This window comes from Myotis yumanensis, unplaced genomic scaffold (assembly GCF_028538775.1).
Source record: "Myotis yumanensis isolate MYYU_CA2020_CCGP unplaced genomic scaffold, mMyoYum1.0.hap1 SCAF_2, whole genome shotgun sequence".
NCBI lineage: Eukaryota > Metazoa > Chordata > Mammalia > Chiroptera > Vespertilionidae > Myotis > Myotis yumanensis.
Window position 1 is genome coordinate 128,246,131 of NW_027223753.1, and position 24,000 is coordinate 128,270,130.

At 37.0% G+C, this 24,000-nt stretch overlaps 1 protein-coding gene and 1 pseudogene across 3 annotated transcripts in view; one reads left to right on the forward strand and one right to left on the reverse strand.

Annotated features, from left to right (window-relative positions):
* The window catches only part of LOC139004424 (ras-related protein Rap-1b pseudogene), a 145,571-nt pseudogene extending 125,095 nt beyond the window's left edge, over positions 1-20,476 (reverse strand).
* The window catches only part of CADM2 (cell adhesion molecule 2), a 1,200,411-nt gene that overhangs the window by 775,311 nt on the left and 401,100 nt on the right, over positions 1-24,000 (forward strand). The gene's annotated exons all lie outside the window — the stretch shown is intronic.

Below are 24,000 nucleotides of genomic sequence, written 5' to 3' on the forward strand. Positions count from 1 at the left end.
GCGTTCCTGCTGTGGAAGCACATTCACCACCAGGGGCAGCTCCTGCATTGAGCGTCCTGATGGTCAGTGCACACCATAACAACCAGTCGACCGTCATTCAGTCGTTCAGTTGACTGGTTGCTTAGGGTTTTATATATATGTAGACTAGAGGCCGATGCATGAAATTTGTGCACTGGAGGGGGGTCCTTCAGCCCAGTCTGTGCCCTCTAGCAGTCCGGTACTCCTGGGGGGATGTCCACCGGCTGGCTTGTGGCTGGATGGCCTTTTGCTGCTGCATAGCCTGCTGCTTGAGCTTCAGCAGCTGCTACACTTGCACAGGCTGGGCCACCACAGTCTGTCCTGTGAACACCATCGAGTGGGTGAGTCAAGCACAGAGGCAGGCTCACCCTGAGTTCCCTACTCTTCCCTGAGTCACAGAGTTGTTCAGTCTGACTGCCTTCTAAGGCACCAGGATTGGGCCTAAGCTGGCAGTCCGGGACCCCTTGGGGGATGTAGCAGTGGGCCAAGTGGCAGGTAGCCAGGGAGGAGCCCTAATCGAGGCTGGGTGCTGCGCTGCTCACGCTCATCCTGGCCTGCTGCACCTGCTGCCACCACTCAGTAGTGCTCCCGCAGAGTCAGGAGAGGCTCCCACTGTGGCAGCTGCGCTCACCAGCTGTGAGCCCAGCTTCTGACTGAGTGGCACTCCCCCTGTGGGAGCACACTGACCACTAGGGGACAGCTCCTGCATTGGGTGTCTGTCTCCTGGTGGTCAGTGTGCATCACAGCAACTAGTTGTTCAGGTCATTCTGCCATAACAGTCACTTATATATATATGCCTGCCACCTTGCCAGTGGAGCTCAGTGGTTGAGCATTGACTTATGAACCAGGAGGTCACTTTTGATTTCCAGGTCACGGCACATTTATGGATTGCAGGCTCTGTCCCTAGTAGGGAACATGGGCATGCAGGAGGCAGCCAATCAATGATTCTCTCTCATCATTGATGTTTCTATCTCTCTCTACCTCTCTCTTCCTCTCTGAAATCAATATATATAAAGATGCCTGTCCTTTATTCCTGTATTAAACAATTATGTTTTGAGTCTCATTTTGACTTAAGCTAAATTCCCATTTTTGCCCTCAGTAGAGCAAACGTGCAGATATCAAGAGAGCTGATTTTATTTGTACCTTGCTAAATATTTTCTGATAATTTATTAGTTTCAGATTATTTAACTTACTCTTAAACCTTCCTATTATTAGAATAATGAAAAGGTACTTACATACCAGTTTTCCCTTTTTACTACTAGGATATATGAAGTATTAACAAATCTGATGCTCTTAATTTAAAGTTACCCAGATTTGAATATTTCAAGTTTTCATTTTTAAAGTATTTAGCACTTCTACTTGTAAGTATAAACATTAATTGATATTTTATCAAATTTCAGGAATTTATTTACTTTTCAAATCACAAACTTCCACTAGCCATAAGGAATGCATGTTTAATTTTAAATAAGGATTTTTTAAATTCTTTGAAAAAGGCTTTTTTGTTTTTCAGCATACTGTTTTTGAGAAAATTAAGTATAAGAAATAGTGAATATAAGCACTCTGTGTGTTTGTACCAGGGATTAGTGAACTGGATTTTAGAAGTCAAGTGATTGATATATGTGCTGCTATATTTATTCTAGTTTTATGCACTCACTATATAGAAGAGAGGCAGAAGTCTATGTTTTATACCTCTCTCCTGATATTTTCTCAAGTGCTTCACATAGAGTAGTTTTTTAACAGGTTTTTTGTTTTTGTTTTTTGGTGAAGATGATGAAGGAGAAATGGACAAATCAGAATGTCTCTGTAGGTTAAGTTAACAAATGATTTCATGGGAAGTGTTAGGGAAAACCATCCATATAGTAGATGCATATAGCTGTTCATTAATCATGGAAGATGTACCTTTGTGAGCAAAATTTCATCTAAACTTTATGAGAATTTAAAGGTAAAAGAGACTCAAAAAAAAAAAAAACCACCCGAATTAACTTCTTCTTGTTATATGTGTGTGTTTTGATGGTAGGAGGTTGTTGAAAGAAAGAATAAATAATTTGCATGGCTTAAATAAAAAGTGATTTTTGCATATTATAACTGCGATCAAGTTTTTACCATTTACTGGCTATCTAAAGAAACTACCCTTTTCAGAGACAATGCAGTATCAGTTGGCTTTTGGCACTCATCTGCACTGAAGTAGCCAGCACTTGCTGGGACACTCATGGCTATTGAAGCCACAGCAGATGCCTCACTTTGACATCTTCCTGATTCCCACTGATAGATGTGTTGCACTAGGCCTACATGCCTGAATACTGAAACACAGCCCATTAATTCCATGGAGTCTCTGTCCTTTATAATAAACGAGCTTACATCACCCTTAAAGTCAATTAGTTTCACATCATAGAAATCTAGACTCAGGGTGTAATGATCATCTCATTTACTCCCCTCTCAAACCCCAATGGAAAGCCTGAATTTTATTTGGAATAATAAAATTCCTGCCTCCTGCTATCCATGTTATTCATGAAACTTTTGATAATAAGAGCTCCTTAGGATCCCATGTCTATAATTTAAAAATGTAATCCTGTTTTGAGATTAAAAATGTGAAGGATCTTCTTTCTTTGTAACATCATAATTTATCTGTTTATTTAAAATACAGTTTTGATTGTTACAGCATAGGACAGGGTAGTGAGATTTAGAAGTCAGTAATATCATCAGAAATAATTTCTCAATCACACAGGACCTTCCATATTGATATTACACTGACTATTGGAAACAACTTTCTTATATCGAGTCAATATGTAGTTTCTTCCCAGGGAACCAAGTTACACCTATAACAGTCTGTTCATAAAGTACATACATTCTTCTTCTACACGATGATCCTTCTACAACATGAAAACTGCTTTTCCTTTTTAAGCATATTATCTGTCCAAATTAGACAATCCCATTTGATTCAACCTTTTCTTGTCATCCAGTGCATTGTATGGACAACATCTTCCCTTGCCCTTTTTTAAACACCTCAGAAATGTGGCATCCTCCTAGATTATATAAAACTTTCAAGGGTTGTCTACACAATGAATAGTGGCATGGGATCATCCATGGCCATACCCACATAGGACACTTCTGATAATGTAGCCTAACATTGAGTGCACTTTTTCAGTTTCATGACAGTGTTTATGTATTGACCTAATTGCTGATTAAAACACCTATGTTAAATTGTTTTATATCTACATTATATCTATATCCTATGTAATAAAAGCGTAACATGCAAATTGAACAGAGGAACGACCAGTCAGAGGGGGGCGGGGCTGGCGAGCAGACAGTGCCAGGCCAGCCAAGGTGCGTGCCAGCTGGCAGAGGGATGGAATGGCGATGGGGGGGGCGGCAATCATTAGTAGCGGAGGGGCAATGGGGGGGGCGGCAGCACCTTCCCCTGATCGGCCCCTCTGGTCGCCTCCTGCAGAGGGAGGCCAGACTATGGCTTAGGCCCACTCCCCTGAGGACTCCCGGACTATGAGAGGGTGCAGGCTGGGCTGAGGGCCTCTAGTATAAATGCCCAAGTGACTGGTAGACTGAATAACTGAATGACCAGTTGACCTGTCACTATGAAGCACATTGACCACAGGGGGCAGATGCTCAACACAGGAGCTGCTCCCCCGGTGGTCAGTGCACTCCCATAGAGGGAGCCCCCACTCACCTGATTGACAGGCACCAGACACCCAGCTCACTGCTGGTCATTGCAGCCCAGAGACTGCAGCGGAGTGGCAGCGAGCCTATTGAGCGGCAGTGGCAGATGCAGTGGGACCAGGATGAGTAGAAGTGGCAGGCAGGAGCTGCATGGCATTGGACTGCCAGTTTTGGCCCAATACTCACAGGCCATGTAAATATATTTTTATTTTGTTACTTATTACAACTTTATGTCATTAGTAATATTTACCCAGTTGTTCCATCTATTATGTCATTTGAATGTTCAGATGTAATGAATGAGATATTTGTTGAGAATTTATTTTTATATACTACATTGAAGTAAGCTAAGAGTGTGATAAAAAAATAGAAACTCGGTGAATCCCTAGTCTTAAGAAATGGGTGCTACATGTTACAGGAACTCACCCAAAATGAGAGAAGACTAGTGCAATATTATGTTAAACAATTATTTGTTATAGCACATGGAATTGATGAGTGAGAAGTCAGGTTTCTGGCCAATTATGTTGGATCGTTGTGAGGTGGGAAATGAGGCAGAGAATAGGAGTGAGGCTGATGTTCCAGGGAAAACTTTCAGTAAGTGTGAGCCATAGACACATGATGTAACAGGGAGAGTAAAGGAGACTGGGGTAGACATCTTCACTGGCCCCTCTCTAGTTTAGACCTTATCTACTCTAAGATGCTTGACTATCCCAGAAGTTGTGAGGGTCCCAGGCTATCACTAGAACCAGTGGCTTTCAACTAGTACTGGGTCATAGTTCCAATTGCATGCTATTTGTTAACTTGTCTTTATACCTGTATTCTCATATTGATACTAATCTTTGGAGTCCTTATCCTTTAATCATCCTACATATCATGTAAAATCAGTCTTTTAAAAATTCTTCTCTGTTTAGGAATCTATAATGATGGTCAATAGTCTGTTTTTTATTGCCTAATAGTAAAGTTCATCTGTAATAGTACTGCTAATAATTATTTACTGAAGCTTTAACATGCACCAGGAACTGAGCCAAATATCCTCAATGCATTATCTCATCCAATCCTTATAAAAACCCTATGAAATTGATAACTTAACATTAGTCTAGCATTTGATTGTATGATGCCTATAGCAGTTCATTCATTCCATTATTTTTTTTAATATATTTTATTGATTTTTTACAGAGAAGAAGGGAGAGGGATAGAGAGCCAGAAACATAGATGAGAGAGATCGATCAGCTGCCTCTTGCACACCCCCCAGTGGGGATGTGCCCGCAACCAAGGTACATGCCCTTGACCGGAATCAAACCTGGGACCCCTGAGTCCGCAGGCCGACGCTCTATCCTCTGAGCCAAACCAGTTCGGCTCATTCCATTATTTATTCAACAAATATGTAGTAAATTTATATTATGTGTTGGACACTAGTGTAGAATAGTAGGTCTCAGCTTGGGACACTTTTGCCCCAGGAGACATTTGGCAATATCTGGAGATATTATTATTTGTCACACCTGAGGAAATGGCTACTGGTATCAGTAAGGCAGAGTAAAGAGTGCTGCTATGCACCCTAATATGCACAAAGAAGCCTACCACACAAAGGATTATCTGGTACCAAATGTCAATGATGCTGACTTTGAGAAACCATGTTGTAAAATTAAGAGATATAATGCCTAGAAAATCAGACACATATCTGCCTTTGTAGAGCTTATGTCATTAGTTTGGAGGCAAATATAAAATCAATAACCAACAAATCAAATACATAGATGTTAAATGTGATAAACTGAAGGAATATATGGGGTATAATCCTATATAATCCTATATAATAAAAGCATAATATGCAAATCGACCAAACTGCAGAATGACCCATCAGCAGGGCGTGGGGCCGATGAGCAGGTACTGGCAGGCCAGCCAAGGTGCGTGCCAGCGGGTAGAGGCAGGGGATGGCAATGGGGTGAAGAGGGTGGCAGAGACCAGAGGAAGGGCAATGGGGGTTGGTGCCATTCCCTTATCACCCACCCAGTCGCCTCCCACATAGGGAAGCCATAGTCAGTGACAGAGGCGGGGCGATTTGGGGCAGGGCTGGCCACTCACAGTCTCCAGATAGGGCCGCTGGGGTTGCCTCCCACAGAGGGAAAGGGGCCTAAGCCATCAGTTGGACATCCCCTGAGGGCTCCCAGACTGCGAGAGGGCGCAGGCCTGGCTGAGGGACAGCTGCCCCCACCAGTGCACGAGGCCTTTAGTAAAAGAATAAAACTGTAGTGGTTAATTTAGATTCAGTTATAGGAAAGTTTGGGAGAAAACTCTTTGAAAAATAAATATTTAAATTGAAATCTAATGGAAAAATCAGAGTTCACAAGGCTAACCATATGCGGAGGATCTGAAGAGGGAAGGAACATTACACATTCGAAGAGTAGAAGGTATGCCAGTGGGAATGGAACAGAGTATACATGGATGTGTGGGTGAGAGATGAGGCTGTTCTCTGATTGTCTTATGTATATAAATCTTTTCTAATAAGATTACAGACTCCCACGAGGAGAACATGACAAATACAATATTTACTTTCTATCCCATGGAGTGTTTTGAACAATATTGGGACATAATAGGTACACAATAACTTCTTGCTAACTTGACTCGTGTATTTTTCCTAGAAATCCAATTTTTAGATTGTATTATGCCAGTTTCCACTTTAGCGGAATGGTCGGGCCTTTGACAATCTTTCCAATTAATTCAGGAATTGCTTCCAATCCTAGACCTAGCCGGAGCCCTGCCATTTGTCAGGCAGTCACCGTGTCTGCAGGCTGCCCGGGGCTGCGCTGAGCTTTTTATATAACCACAGTTACTAAATCACTTGTTGTCAGCTGGCCTTGTTTTGGAATTTCAATAAAAACCATGCCTTTTCTTAGTCTTCCTGAAAAATTCTTACTAAGTATCATTTTCCTGTCTATTGCATATTTGTATTGTTTAATAGTAGGGCAAATAGTTACTTTGCTATATGAAGAATTCTGATTATTTATAAGACCCTGAATTATCACAATCCATTTAATTCCAGGATATAAATAACATACATACTTATAACAGATTTAAAATATAATAAATAAAAGATCCCTTTGGAATCAGATTTTCTTTGGAAACCATTTCAATTATTATTAACATAAAAGGGTGGATTTTTTTAAAGGCCCTTGTTAGGCACAGGAGAATATCCATAAACAATAAGTTTGAGTCATTTCAAATTATATTGAATTTATATTATTTTTTTATAAAATGAAGGTGTTCATTTAGGTCAATAAAACTATAAAAATACTTCATACTTATAGGAAAGTATGATTAATACATACTTTTTGTTATGTTAAATAAAAGTTAAGAAAACCAACTTGTGCTCAGTTGGAAACATTGTGGATTAAACTTTTTCTAGAAAAAAGATAGAGGACTTGTCTTTAAAACTTTACAAAAGGAAAAATCTTTTCCTATTGTCACTGGTAAAGAGAATGCCCTCTACCCACAGCTGTATATCCTACATATAATTATCTCTAGCAATTTATGTATACTGAGTTAGTATTTTGTTAGAGTACTCTCTTCAGTGTTTCTTAGTGTATGTAGTTGGTGCTCTAGGTGCTCCAAAAATGTTATCAAATAACAGATTAATACATAACTGTTAAAAGCCTAATTGTGTCACACACTCTGCAATATAATTGACAAATTGTGTGTATGCATATATGTGTACACATATATATGTGTTTACATGTAGTGTACATATGAATGTGCATGTTTATGTATATGTGCGTATATATGTGATTATACACACATATATGTGTATGTGCGTATATATGTGATTATACACACATATATGTGTATGTGTGTGTATATATGTGATTATACACACATATATGTGCAAAGAAATACACACAGACTTTTTCTTACCATTTTCATAGAACTTTGCTTTGGGCAATATTTAAATTTATAAGAATTCAAAAATATCTGTCTAGTTAGCACATTAGTTTTTATCTGTTCTCTTTACTTCTTTCTGGATTGCTTGCTTTCTGGAGTTTGCCTGATATTCTTCCAAGGCTGCAAAAATGATGCAAACTTATAAGGTCAGTTCAAGCTCATGGTCCTTTGGTCTCTTGCCACCCAGAGGATAAGGTTCCTGATAGAGGACTGTGTAATCACTTCAGAGAATACTGATGTTTGAAGGAGGGAGAAGGAAGAAAATATATGAAAAATTCATGGGCCTTCATTGGCATGCATACTGTTATTCGGTTTTCATCAGACAGTAAATGAGAAGAACCTGAAGTCCTGTTTGTGTTAACAGAGCTCTTTTAAATGCTGGACAGCCCCTGTAAATAAATGCTCAGCATGTCATAAAAATCCTTCCACTGCATACAAGAATAGACTTTGTCACATTGGGGCCTAAATATAGGCAGTGATATCCATGACTGGCCACTCTTAAGGAAAACATTTACATTCCTAACAAAATGCATGGAAGAGAAAAGAATATGCATCATGAGACGAGGTTATCATATAGGGTGCAGAGGCAGGTGTGAGATCTACAGTTCATTAGGCATGCTGATTATATTCAGCACAACTTAATAGAGAGAGATAAAAAGAATATCAGTTTTTGCAAATGAAAATATGCTTTTTGGAAAGCACTTTCTGGCTAATCTTTAAGCTAAGTGGTGAAGGTGAAATTGAAGAATTTTCTATCTATAACAAAATTTAATGAACATATTAATTGCAGTATAGAGTTAGTGGCATACCTTAACTCTGCAGCTTTTTCTGAATGATAATCATCTTTAAGCCATATATGTGTGAATGAGAGGCAGTGCGTGATTTATAATATTGAGTGGCAAAGCATGTTAAGGCTGAAAGTGACCTTAGCAATCACCTAAAATTCTCTGCCTCATTTTTCAGTTGATGAAACTGATGCCAGTGGAGTCAAATGATTTCTCAAATTTTCATGATAAATTTCTGAAAGTTCTATCCCATTCTGTCAACCCATTTAGCTTCTTAGTGTCACAGAGAAAAATTTTAAATATTTTGCTTTACTTGTAGAACTCCAAATTAAGTTTTCTTCCATTGATTCTTACTAATTATTTAGTAATGTCTAGGACAAAATCATTGCAAAAACATAACAGCTTTATGCAAATACCTGATTTATTTCATATAGATCACCTCTTAGAAGTAAAGAAAAATCTGCTAAAGGTTTCAACATGCATTGTGCAATGTGTAGGAGACAGGCATTTTTATTTAGTTGTTGATTTGTTGCTTTTAGCCATGAAGCAAAGAATGTGCTTTGGATTGCTTTTCTCACAGCTTCATTCCTCATGTGTCTCAGTGACACAAATAGACAGGCTGACAACAGATTTATTACCTAAAGCTCAGCTGAAAAATTAAATGATACAGCTAAAAGTCATAGTCTGTCTGAGCGCCCACTTGCCAGTTCAGGAGTGAGCATTAAATACCCCAGGATACTAAAGTGGTGAAACATTTGGTAGAAAAAGAAATTGGGAATAAATCACTAATTTGATAAGTCTTGACTGACCAAACAGGAAAATAATTATTTAAAAATGTGTCTATCTTTAAATTAGTTGCCTTTCTACGTAGAGGAAAGCTTAGTCCTTTCCAGTAATCTACTAGTTATCTCCCCACATTTTTACAATGTGATCGATTCGTTATTAGAATTTTTCCATGTTTCCTTGGATTATCTGTTGAGCATTACAGGAAACTAGTTTCAGCAGAGTGGTATGTGAAGGTGTTTAAACTGAAGTTGGAGACCAGAGAAATATTTGATTTACATATTTTCAAACAACATTGCATATATTAAAAATGTAGTGTAAGGTAGCTAAGAATAATTATTTATATAGTAAGAATTGCAAGAACACTAAATGTTTCTTATTGTTTTATTATAATGTTTGCAAAGAGCTTCCTTTTTAAATAAAAGCCAAATTAGCATTTTGTATTTAATACAGAGAGGGTCCTGAATTCCACTTTATTAAAGGTATTTTCACATTTTTCTCTTACATTCTTTTAAGAAGACTGTTCATTAATCCTTGTATTCTTTCTTAATTTTTTAAATTTATACAATCATTAAGAATTATAAGAAAATAAAAATGTGTCCAAGTCTAGTAGATTTTGTTGGGTTTATATACCATGCCCAAATGTAAAACTAATCTCATGTGTCATTGAATCGGTGCCAATATTTTCTCCCTTTAATGGTTACGTAAAAAAGTTATTTTGAAAGAACTGAGGGGTTTATTATCTTAGTGTATTTATGCAGTGTAGGTGAAATAATATGAACATAATAAAAATATTTTTACTGTGAGTGCCACTTAGATATTAAGTATACATGAGCTCAGAAGTATATCTTAGAAGGAGCTATATCCTAAATCATTGAACTCTTCTACATTTTTATTTTTAGAGGAACATGAAGATGAAGGAGTGGCTGGAGGCAAAATAGTTTTGACATTCACTATTCTATCTAAAAGTCTCAAAGTTTCCTGATGCGTTTATTCAGAATTATCCTAACACAATATTGTTCTTTGTGGTTGTCTGATCTGCTTATATGATGAACTCCCGGACTTAGGGTAAAAGCAAAATGAATACAATAGAGCTGTGTATCTTTTTTTGACACTAGAACCCTTACTAAAAGCCTAATAACTTCAAACATAAAATATGAATCTTGCTCTACCTTTCTGGTGAATTTTTTTAATATTATCTTATATTTTCACAATTACATGAAATTCAAAATATAAGGTTAAATATTGCTCTCCAAATTATGACTAATTTATCCTTTGTGACACAGAAATTCTTTTTACTGGATAGTATAGTGATATTTAAAATGATGAAATGCTCAGGTTACCTAAGATAGTAGTGAACCAACCTGGTGCCAGTAGGAAAACTGTCTTTGTACTTTCAGCTGTGTCCTTGATTCCCCCAATTACATAGAAAAGAGTGGGAATATTTATGGAATACAGATATTCCTAATTTATTGTTTTCCCCCTACTCTTCCAAGATGTTACTATTAGAGTATAAGTCCTTTAAATAAGTAATCACTATGACTATTCAATGTATGACAATACTAGGTCTATATCTATGTGTGTTTGTATGTCTTGTGTTTTAGCAGAGAATTGCCTTCTTCAGTAACCCCTAGGAATCATTTCTTCTGATTACAACTGGAGCTACATGATATGATATGTTCACACCCATTGGCTGGCCAACCCTAATATCTGCAAGATATAGAACAAGAGATCAAATAGAAGCCTGCACAGAATAGGTCTTAATATTTAAAAATTGAAAATCATGCTAATAAAATGTACAGTCAAATATGTTTGAATCTCCTACCTTGATAAATACATCCCTTTAATGACCTGGAAAAATTAATTTGAATTTAGAATTCTTGAATTCCTTTGAATTCCTCATTTAACATAGTGATACAAATAAGCTGGCCCCTTGTCCACCCTAAATTACACATCATGTAAGAGGAATCTTTGCTTGCAAGATAGGATATCCCAGAGCATGTGTCAACTCTGTATACATACCCTTAAAGACAATTGCCTATACGTTTAACAGTGGGCAAACCAAAGAGAGAGGGGAGAAAGATAGAAACATTAATGATGAGAAAAAAATAATTGATTGGCTGCCTCTTGCATGCCCCACACTAGGGATCGAGCCCACAATCCGGGCATATGCCCTGACTGGGAATCAAACCTTGGCCTCCTGTGCTATAGATTGACACTCAACCACTGACACATGAGCAGGCTCAAATATATGTTGATAGCTAGTTCTAGGGCAGGGGTCCTCAAACTACGGCCCTCGGGCCACATGCAAATACAAATATTGTATTTGTTCCCGTTTTGTTTTTTTACTTCAAAATAAGATATGTGCAGTGTGCATAGGAATTTGTTCATTGTGTGTTTTTTTAACTATAGTCCAGCCCTCCAATGGTCTGAGGGACAGTGAACTGGCCCCCTCTTTAAAAAGTTTGAGGACCCCTGTTCTAGGGTCTTGTGTGCTTGGAACATAGTCTGGAGCTTTGATCTTTACAATTGCTCCAACAAGCAGTATCAGTAAAACCTGGGATCATGTTAGAAATGCAGAATCTCTGGCGGCAACTCAGACTTAATCAGAATCTTAATTTTAAAGGATTACCCAAGGATTCCTGTTGGCATCATAGTTTAAGACTCATTGATCTAAAAGATGGCAGCGTGTTTGTTACAGAAAACAGATGGGCATATTCCCTTGCCTGTCAGACTTTTCACCCTATGATATCACTAACTTTAAAATTAGCCTGTAAAATACATAGAGACATGTCTTATTCACAACTGTAGCCATTGGCTATTCCTTTATGGATAAAATTACAGACTGAAGATATGTTCTAATATATAATTCAAACATTCTATTTCTTACTGATAGGAAATGATGATTTCAATAAGAAGCCTGGATTTAAACAATCAAATGACTTTATTTGGTATAGAGATTTAAAAATACATTTGTTATTATTTGTTTTCTGCTTAAAGGTATAACATCTGTTCTATATATGTAAATACATACATATGCTACATGAGGTACATAAGCAGCTATTGATTGTAGTCCAAATGCCAGCTTCATGAATTCATAAATTACAACAAAGTTCTATAATTAATATCTAATGTGTTTCTAACATCAAAAACTAGAGCATAGTTGCTCTGCATAGTTTTATCATTAGTGCTGTAATTTTGGGTTTAGTTTTACCTCAAGTCTTCTTTCCCTTTCTGCCAAAACTAATCATGTAGATATTGAAAAAATCAATATGCTGGCCATATTTGTCTTCTTAGTTGTCTTATATGTATTTTATAAGTAATACTAATTATTGGTGTCTTTAAGTTGTCAATGTCATTTTTTTTTAATCCTCACTTGAGAATATATGTTCATTGATTTTTCAGAGAGAGAGGGATGGAAAAAAAGGAAGAGAGAGAGAAACATCAATGTGAGAGAGAAACATCAACCAGTTACACGCCCAACGGGGGATTGAACCCACAACCTTTTGGTGTAGGAGACGAAAATCCAACCGAGCCACCAGGCCAGGGCCGGACAATATTCTTCATGGCTGATATTCACTCAACCTGGGCTATCTATCCCATTTATGCAGAACAACTATGCTCTATCCTATATGGAAAATTAGAAAATATACATTCTCCCTGGCAGTCAGGTACAGACTATGTGTTCGGTGTAGGGTTTGGCAAAAGGATGGCAGCTTTAGGAAAGGAAAGACTAGACTTCCTTAGATTCCACCCCAACAGCACCAGGGCCTTATCTTGGCCTGTTAGGTGCAAGCTGAATTTCAGCCCCACATGCTTCTGTGCAGTGCACATTTTGCATGACCTAGCAATTCCACATATGTATTAAGGGCATTTGAGCCAACAGTTTTGTGAAATTTTGATTTTATGATGCTAAAAGAAGGTATTAAAGCCACTATAGAAAAATACAAAAAAGGTTAGGAAGCACCCAGTTGTAGAAAACATTAAGAAACAGAGGGAGCATGTTATAATGTTTAAGAGTATATTTAAATAGTTTAACCCCACCTATTTCTTTTTAATTAATTCTACTTCAGGTTTTTGTCCTTCTTTTCCTTTATTTAATATTTTTATTTTGAAGTTTGGTCTGGTGAAATCACCAACTTAATTATTCATTGGTCTAAGGCATCTCTTTAGACACAATCAGTGGTTGAACTAACTCTCCCTCTGGTAATTACTCACCAGTTATTTTCTAGTGTAAAGACCAGAGGCCATTATGATTTTCTTAAACTTTCAGAGAAGAAATATTAAATGTATATTTCATTCTTCCTGAGGGAAGCTCATTAGCTTATTTTGATGATGCAAATTAAAAGGATGACTTCTCTTTCCCTGACCCCTCCACAGAGCAAGTTCTTCTAAATGCCATAGAAAAAATTAGAAAAAAATATGGGGTTTTTTTTAGAAATAGATAAAAGGAGAAGAATGACTGGCTTTTGCTTAATTTGTGAAATTCTGGAGATATTTCTAATATCCCTTGAAATGTTTAATGTCTTTTAAAGATGTCTAATAGCATCTTAAAGACCAAGGGGCAATTTGTATCTATTATTATCTATTATGACAACAACAACAGTGATTTAAAATAAAATATACAATAAAATAAATTAGTTTTTGTTATGGACTCCAAATTTTTATGATGGAGTCTAACTCCCAATGCAGATACAGAGCCTTTAAAGAGGTAATTAAAAGTAAATGAAGTCTTGCCCTGACCCACGTAGCTCAGTTGATTGAGCTTCATTGCAGGTTTGATTCCTGGTCAGGGAACATGCCTAGGTTGGGAGTTTGGTCCCCAGTTGGAGGGCATACAAAAGGCAATTGACCAATGTTTATCTCTCCCTCTCTCTTAAGTCAATAAAACATATCCTCAGATAAGGATTAAAAATATACATAAAAAATAAAGAGATTAAATTAAGTCTGAGGGTGTTTCACTAATCTGATAGAAAAGGAAGGGATATTGAGGAGTGCAGGCACAGAGGAAGTCTGTGTGAGGACATAGGGATAAGACAGGCCTCATGAGAACACAAACCTGTTGACACCCTGATCTTCGACTTCTAACCTAAAGAATTGTGAGAAAATTAATTTTTGTTGTTCAAGCAACCACATCTGTGATATTTTGTTAAGGAAGCCCTAGCAGACTAATTCAGAGTGAATATTTTTAATATTCAATATTAATATACTAATAGGCAATAAAATTCTAATTATAAAAATTATTCATGCATTTATATTTTTTATTTAACTAAATATGTATTGAGCACCCATTGTGCTCAGGCTCTTGCTAGGCCCTGAGAATGAAAAAATGACTCCAGAGTGAAAATTTTCTATCTCTTCCCTTGATTTCCTATTAAAATTTAAGCTACTGAAGTCCAGTGTTTTTGTTTTTTAATGATTGTAATATTCTCAGAGTTTAGTACCATATTATAATAATCTACTTTCTTCCCCAAAAGAATCCTATATAATAAAAGCCCAGCAACCAAATGGCAGCATGACCAGAATGACCAGGTGACCAGTCACTATGATGCACACTGACCACCAGGGCACAGACGCTCATTACAGGAGCTGCCCCCAGTGGTCAGTGCACTCCCACAGTGGGAGCGCCACTCAGCTGACCGGGGTGAGCATCACTCTCACAGCGGGAGCAGCCGCTAAAGGGCAGGTCTGCAGCAGCTCAGCTTACCAGGATGAGCAGAGCTACCACAGAGGGCCGATTCCTGCAAGCCATGCCCCCCACCAGTGCACAAATCCATGCACTGAGCCTCTAGTATTAAAATAATGATTTCAATATTCATTGTTTCATGTGATGAGTTTTTAACTTCATTAAATGTGAATACTTTCGATTTATTAAGTTATATTTTAAACATTACATTTAATAACTATCCATGTATATTGGAGTTAGGAAGACTGTAATAGATAAGAAGCTATAGAGTTTTCTTAGGTCAAGGATTCTAATCCTGCTCTTGATTCTGATTCTTTCCCTCTTTTTCATTCTCTTTCTCCTTTTTTTGTATCTATTTCCATTCCTATGTCTATTGTAGAAAACTATAAACTGTCATGATGTGAATAATAATGATGATAAACACTATTACATCATTCATTCTCTTTTATTGTGCTTTTTGTGTTTTGAAGTTTGAAGTACACTATATTTTTGGAAAAATAGTATACTAAAAATTTAATGAGCCAAAACAATATTGCTTTTCTCTTTATGACAAAGAAACATTTTGCATTCTTATTTATATTTTCCTTGACATAATTTTACCTCTTTTCTGAACTATTACAAGAACTTCCTAATTGGTCTATTCTTTTTTATTATTATTATTATTGTTTAAAGTATTACATGTCTCCTTTTTCCCCGATTGACTTCCTCCCTGGCCACTCCTACCCCCGAGGACAAGCCCCCACCACCCCAGTGTCTATGTCCATTGTTTATGCTAATATGCATGCATACAAGTCCTTTGGTTGATCTCTAACACCCCTCTCCCCACCACCACCACCACCATTTGTCTCTGGATCTATTTTTGTTCATCAGTGTATGTTGATCATTATATCCCACATATGAGTGAGATTATGTGATAGTTATTTTTCTCCAACTGGCTTATTTCGCTTAGCATAATGCTCTCCAGTTCCACCCATGCTGTTGCAAATGGTAAGAGTTCCTTCTTTTTTATAGTGGTGTAGTATTCTATTGTGTGGATGTACAATAATTTTCTAATCCACTCATCTGCAGATGGGCCCTTAGGTTGTTTCCAAACCTTAGCTATGGTAAATTGTGCTGCTATGAACATAGGGGTGCATATATAGTTTCTGAATGGTGTTTCTGGTTTCATGGGGTATAGTCCTAGAAGTGGGATTACTGGGACGAATGGGAGTTTCATTTTTAATTTTTTGAGGAAACTCCATACTGTTATCTACAGTGGCTGCACCAGTCTGCATTCCCACCAGGAGTGTATGAGCTTTCTTTTTTCTCCACATCCTCCCCAGCACTTGTTGTTTGTTGACTTGTTGATGCTAGCCATTCTGACAGGTGTGAGATGGTACCTCATTGTCATTTTGATTTGCATCTCTCAGATGATTAGTTACTTTGAGCATGTTTTCATATGTCTCTGGGCCTTCTGTATGTCCTCTTTCGAAAAGTGTCTATTTAGGTCCTTTGCCCATTTTTTTATTCGTTTGTTTATCTTTCTGTTGTTAAGTTGTATGAGTTCCCTGTAAATTGTGTAGATTAAACCTTTATCTGAAATAGCATTGGCAAATATGTTCTCCCATGCAGTGGGCTTTCTTGTTGTTTTTTTGATGGTTTCTTTTGCTGTGCAGAAGCTTTTTATTTTGATGTAGTCCCATTTGTTTATTTTCTCCTTAGTTTCCATTGCTCTAGGACAGTGATGACGAACCTATGACATGCGTGTCAGAGGTGACAAGGAACTCATTTTTTTGGTTGATTTTTCTTTGTTAAATGGCATTTAAATATATAAAATAAATATCAAAAATATAAGTCTTTGTTTTACTATGGTTGCAAATATCAAAAAATTTCTATATGTGACACAGCACCAGAGTTAGGTTAGGGTTTTTCAAAATGCTGACACGCCGAGCTCAAAAGGTTTGCCATCACTGCCCTAGGAGGTGTATCGATGAAGATACTCCTTCAGCACTGTCTGAGATTCTGCTGCCTATGAAGTCTTCTAAGATTTTTATGGTTTCCCATCTTACATTTAAGTCCTTTAGTCATTTTGAGTATATTTTTATGTATGATATCAGTTGGTGATCTAGTTTCATTTTTTTTGCATGTATCTGACCAAATATCTCAGCACTATTTATTGAAGAGACTGTCTTGTCTCCATTGTATGCTCTTGCCTCCTTTGTCAAATATTAATTGAGTATATTAGCTTGGGTCAATTTCTGGGTTCTCTGTTCTGTTCCATTGGTCTATATGTCTGTTCTTATTCCATTACCAGGAAGTTTTGAGAACCGTGGCTTAGTAATATAGCTGGATATCTGGTATTGTGATACCTCCAATTTTGTTCTTCTTTCTCAGGATTGCTGTGGCTATTCTGGGTCTTTTTTAATTCCAGATGAATTTTTGGAGAGTTTGTTCTAGGTCTTTGAAATATACCATTGGTATGTTAATGGGAATTGCATTGAATCTGTAGATTGCTTTGGGTAGTATGGACATTTTAATGATGTTGATTCTAGCAATCCATGAACATGGTATAGTCTTCTATTTATTTATGTCTTCCTCTTTCTCTTTTTTCAATGTCCTGTAGTTTTCCAAGTACAGGTCTTTTACTTCCTTAGTTAAGATTATTGTTCAGTAACTTAATATTTTGGTGCAATGGGAAATGGAATTTTTTTTTAGTTTCTCTTTTTGTGAGTTTATTGTTGGTATATAAAAAGGCCATAGATTTCTGGATGTTAATTTTGTATTTTGTTACATTGCCAAATTCATTTATTAAGTCTAGTAGTTTTTTGATGGAGTCTTTGGGGTTTTCTATGTATAGGATCATGTCATCTGTAATAAGGACACTTTTATTTCTTCTTTTACAATTAGGATGCTTTTATTTCTTCCTCTTGTCTTATTGCTATGGCTAGAATTTCAGTACTATATAGAACAGGAGTGGTGAGTGTGGGCATCCCTGTCTTGTTCCTATTTTTAGGGGAAATGGATTTAGATTTTGCCCTTTAAGTATGATGTTGGCAGTAGGTTTGTCATATAAGACTATTATTATGTTGAGGTATAATTCCTCTATTCCCACTTTATGTGAGAGTTTTTATCAAAAAGAGCGTTGGCTTTTGTCAAATGCTTTTTCTGCATCAATTGATATGATTATGTTATTTTTGTCTTAGTTCGTTTATGTGATGTATCACATTTATTGATTTGTGGCTATTGTACCAGCCTTGTATCCCTGAAATAAATACCACTTAGGGTGTATGATCCTTCTAATGTAGTGCTAGATCTCATTTGCTAGAATTTTGTTGAGGATTTTAGCATCTATGTTCATCAAGGATATTGGCCTGTTGTTCTCTTTTTTTGTGGTGTCTTTATCTGGTTTTGGAATTAGGGTAATGCTGTCTTCATAAAAAGAGCTTGGAAGTGTGCCTTTCTCTTGAATTTTTTGGAATAGTCTGAGGAGGATAGGTTTTATTTCCTTTTTGAATCTTGGCAGAACCTGTAAAGCCATCCGGACCAGGGTTTTTGTTTGCTGGAAGATTTTTTGTTACTGCTTCAATTTCTTCAATAGTTGTCAGCCTATTGGTTGTCCATGTATTTGGAATAGAGTTGTACAAAATATTTATTCCTAAGCCTTTTTATTTCTGTGGGTAAGTTGTTACTTCACTTCTTTCATTTCTGATTTTGTTTATTTGGGTCCTCTCTCCTTGCTTCTTGGAGAGCATGGATAAAGGTTCATCAATCTCATTTATGCTTTCAAAGAACCAGCCCTTGATTTTATTGATCTTTTGTAATTTTTTTTTTTGTTTCTATTTAGTTTATTTCTGCTCTGATCTTTATTATTCCCTTCCTTCTGCTTATGCTGGGCTTTTCTTGTTGCTCTCTTTCTAACTCTTTGAGTTGTAGGGTTAGATAGTTTATTATCATTTTTTTGTTTTGTTTTGCTTTGTTTTTTTAAGGAAGGCCTGTATAGCTATTGAACTTCCCTCTCAAGACTGCTTTCACTGTGTCCCATAGATTTTGGATTGTTGTGTTTTCATTGTCATTTGTTACCAGGATGGTTTTTATTTCTTCTTTGATCTCTTTGGTAACCCAGTCATTGTTTAATAGCATGCTATTTAGCCTCCAGGTGTTTGATTTTTTTCATTTTTTAAATTTTGTTGATTTCTAATTTTATGCCATTGTGCTCTGAGAAGATGGGAGACTTTGCCTGTGTCCCAATATGTGGTTTATCTTTGAAAATGACCCATGTGTACTTGAGAAGAATGTATATTATGTGGCTTTGGGGTGAAACGTTCTGAAGATGTCAATTAATTCCATCTGATCTAATGAGCCATTTAGGATTGATGTTTCTTTGCTGATTTTTTGATAAGAAGATTTATCCAGTGGTGTTAATGAGGTATTGAAGTCCCCTACTATGATTGTATTGCTGTTGATCTCTCCCTTTATATCTTCCTGATTATTTTTTTTAATGTATTTGGGTGCTCCTGTATTGGGTGCATATATGTTTACCAGAGTTATATCTTCGTGTTAAATTGCTCCTTTTAGTATTATGAAGTAGCCTTTGTTATCTCATGTTATGGTCTTCTTTTTGAGGTCTAATTTGTCAGATATAAGTATTGCTACCCTAGCTTTATTTTCATCCCTTCACTATCAGTCTGTGTGAGTCCTTGTTCTGAGGTGGGTCTCCTGTAGACAGCAGATATAAGAGTCATGTTTTCTTATCCATTCAGCTACACTATGTCTTTTGATTTGGCCATTTACTAGTAATCCATTTACATTTAAATTTATTATTGGTAAGTACTTGTTTGTTGCCATTTTTATTCCTTATACCTGTATTCCTTCTTCCCTTCCTATTTCTTCTTTTTACAGCAGACCCTTTAGCATTTCTTGCATTGCTGGTTTGTTGGTAATAAAATCCCTTAGTCCTTTTTTGTCTCTGAAGCTCCTGATTTCACTTTCAATTTTGAATGATATCCTTGCTGAGTATAGTATTCTTGGATTCAGGTCCTTCCTTTGCATGACTTTGTATATTTCATTCAATTCCCTTCTGCTCTGATGTGTTTCTGTTGAGAAATCAGTTCATAGTCTGATGGGAGATCCCTTATAGGTAACTTTCTGTCTCTCTCTGTCAGCATTTAAGATTCTTCCTTTGTTGTTGGTGTTTACCAATTTAATTATGATGTATCTTGGTGTCTATCTTTTTGGGTTCATCTAGTTTGGGACTCTGCGAGCTTCTTGGACTTGTGTGAATTTTTTCTTCCCAATACCAGGGAAGTTTTCTGTTATTATTTCTTCACACAGGTTTTCTATTCCTTTCCCACTATCCTCTCCTCCTAGTATTCCTATTATGCGAATGTAATTTTGTTTCATGTTATCTCAAAGCTGCCTTAAACTCTCCTCCTGCTTTTTTTTTTTTTTTTTCCTGTTGCTGCTCTGCTTGGGTATTTTTTCCTACCTTGTCTTTTAGTTCACTGATGTAATCCTGAGCTTCTTCTAGTCTATTGTTGATGCTTTCTATTGTGTTCTTTATTGTAGCTATGTCATTCCTCATTTTTTCTTGGTTCTTCTTTATTTCCTCTTGCTTCTTACACATGTTGTTGAATTTATCTTCCATTCTTTTCAGTGTCCTTATGATTAGTAATCTGAATTTTTCCTCTGACAAATTTCTTGCTCCATTTTGTTTACTTCCTTTTCTGGTGATTCCTCCTTTTCTTCCTTATGGGGACTGTTTCTTTGTCTCCCCATTTTCACTCCTCTCAAGGAGTCTGGTTATATGGTTCACTCTCTGCTGCATTGACTTAAAGGCACAAAATACAACTCAACAAGACACAACACAAAGGGCACAAAACACAAATGTACTCACAATACCAATAATCCCAAATAAAGGTGACCACCAGAGAAAAGAGAATTAGAGGAGAGATAGTGCAAAAATGATATTGAGGAAAGGAAAAAAAGGTAGGGCAGAAAAAAAAGAAGAAAAAAGAAGGTGAAAAATATATGTATATGGGTAGAAAATTAAAAAAACAACAACAAAAAAAACCCAACAACTAGTCCAAGAACTGCAAACAACAAACACCCAGAAAAAAAGGAGGGGAGCTGAATCTGAAGTGGCAGAGCTTATTTCCAGAAGGTAAGGTAAAAAAATTGAACAAATGGGGAAATGGCCACAATTCAGCATAGAGGAGGTAGAAAGAGAATGAGTGTATAAAGATTAAAAAAAATACTAAAATTGTAGAAAATAATAATTGAAAAAAATATAATTAATATATATTAAAATATATACATAAAATAAAATTTATATATATATATATATATATATGTATATAATTTTCCCTTTCTTTAATCTATCTATTTATGTATTCATCTATTTTTGGAAAAGGAGAATAGAGAGCAGATAGGCCTGATTTGGTGATTGAAACTAATTAAGCTATTAATAGAAGAAAAGAATAAGCGAGAAGAGGAAAAACAAACATAAAATAAAAAACAAGCTAATAAACAATAAAACAAACAACAACAATAAGAACAAAAGAAAAAAATTGGCTAGTGAAGAAATAGAAAAGAGAAGTGTGTATGTACTTGGAGCAGGGGAGAGGAAATTAGACATATGAATAAGCCAACAGAGACTACTTTAATAGTAATGCATCAATAAAGCATATAACAAAGATCAATTTTTAACAGGGAGTGAAAAGATGGGATAGAGAAAAACTAAAGCAGGAACAGAAGAAGAGATACATGATGAAAAAGGAAAAAGTGTGGAAGAAAGTGTTGGCATAAAGGAAAAATGAGATAGAGTAAAATAATGATAACAATAAAAATAGAATGTAGAAGACTAATCAAAAAATGTTTTAGAAAATGGTAAAAAAAATAATAATAAATAAAAAATAATAAAATAAAATAAAGTGAGAAAAAAATTAGTTTCTTAAGTAAAAGACGAAAAATAAAAAATTGAAGTAGTAAAGTTCATTCGCTTCAGGGGAGCTTCAATGTCCCATGGGGCCTGGTTTAAGACCCCTCTCTACTGTGCGGCCTTTCATGTTTCAGTTTACTGGTAGGTAGTCAGCACTGTGCTGAAGTTCCCAGAGATCTACTGCTCCTCTGTGTCATACACCACAACCTTGATTTCAAGCAGAGGGATCAATCTTCCCATTTTGTTTATCTGCCTGCTTTCAGTTGTATATACACAAGTGTCTATTTATGATACAGCTCCTAGGTTGTGGTGTTTCTGTATTACTTTCCCGGGACCAAACGGCCCCTCTACCCAGTCCTCCAGGGCTCCCTGGGGGTATTTAGAATCTTCCTTTCCCTGTCATGCTCATGACTGGGTGCAGCTGTGCTACTAGGAGGACCCTGGTCTTCAGGAGAAAAATGTTTGTTCAGGGTTGGAGGGATGGACTGTCCCAGAACTGGCTTTCTGCTCATCTCTCCCTATTCTGCTCCCCAGTTTCCACAAAAATCACCTTCCCCTGCAGTCTCGGTGAGTGTTTTAAATTGAAGAACCTAAATACTGGGTTTAGCAAGTGGACAAGCAAGGAACTTATAAAGACAAAGCAACCACACCGCCTCGTGTCTTTCTCCTCTGGCATTGTGCAGCCGGTATAGAATTTCAGGCTGCCTCCCAAGGCTATGGGCTTAGATCTACAGTTCCCCCCTGCCAGCAGCCCTATGGACCCCATTTCACATTTAAGAGCTACACTGACCCAAGGAATGCGATTTTGGTGCAGTGCAGTCTCCCTCTGAGACTCTAGTCCCGGCTGCACAAGTTTCTCCCTCTAACCTGGATCCCAGATCTCACCTCTCTCCAGGTGATCTCTGACCTTTCCATCCATGTATTGCCTCACCAGCTGTGTTTAATTCACCAATTCTGGGTGGATGTTATTCAATTCAGCTATTCCTTCTATCTGTTCTGTGAGAAGGCACAGGACCTGTCTGCCTATTCGGCTGTCACCTTGTCTCCCCCTGGACAAAAGTTTTAGGCACCTGCAGCCTGGTAGGCTGGAATCTCAGTGTCTGTGGGTTCACATCTGAAGCAGCTAGTCCCTAGGAGGTGATGTGGTTGTAGGGCCCTGGGTGGTATCTGAGGTCTCCCCAGGTGGAGGTGAGGCTGGACTTCTGATCAGAGCTGCTCTCCCCGTCAAGATGGTGTGGTCTCTGCAGCAGAGCCGACTGCTCCAGGAGAGATTTCAGCGGTAGTAGAGTCTGCCCAGTGAGGGGAGCCTGATTCGCCAGCCCCCAACAGTCCTGTGGAATATAAGTGTCCCTCACTCACACACACACACACACACACACACACACACACACGCCCCACACATCCATACTCTCCTTTTGCTCTCTCACTCACTCACACTATCTTGCTCACTGCTGTCCTTTCGGCCACCATCTTGGATCTTGTCTATTCTTTATACTACATACTGATGACAGTTACTATCTTAGATCATCATGTGATGTGCTAACACTTTACTAAAAAAAACAACAAAAAGAACCCAAATAAAATTATAATAAATGAGGTAATTCCAGAGCCTGCACAATACAGTTCAGTGGCATAATATTTATGGTCCTTCATCTTATCTTTTGGCTCTTATCTCCCTTACAGATTCTTCCATGCACGTTAAAGAGCCCAGCCAAAGTAGAAGAGCATCACACTCCACGTTCAAATACTCTCTTCTTATTGGCTATGCTATTTCTGAGGTTTGAAGTGTATTCCTACCCCATTTATGCTTACTGATATACTACTTATTTTTAAAATATGAATTCTCATAACACTCTACTTCTGAAAGGATTCTCCCATAATCATAGTGAACATAAATTGAACCTCACATCTGATCCAATCCATCCTGCTTTATGACTCTGTTATAATCATGCAGCACCATATTGCATTATAAATTGTAGTCTCTAGTGAACTTAAGTTTCTCAAAGATATATACCTTGTTTCTAGGAAATTGATTACAAAATGCTTGGTAAATTGACTTTAGTTATTAAATAATCTGTATTTTAAAGAATAACATTCTACATAAATAATTAGGGTGTAGTTCAATATGAAAGCACAAGGCTAAATTTTAGCTATGTTTTACAATAACATGTTAGAAGCGTATAGTTTTCCTCTTATTTATTGATTTAATT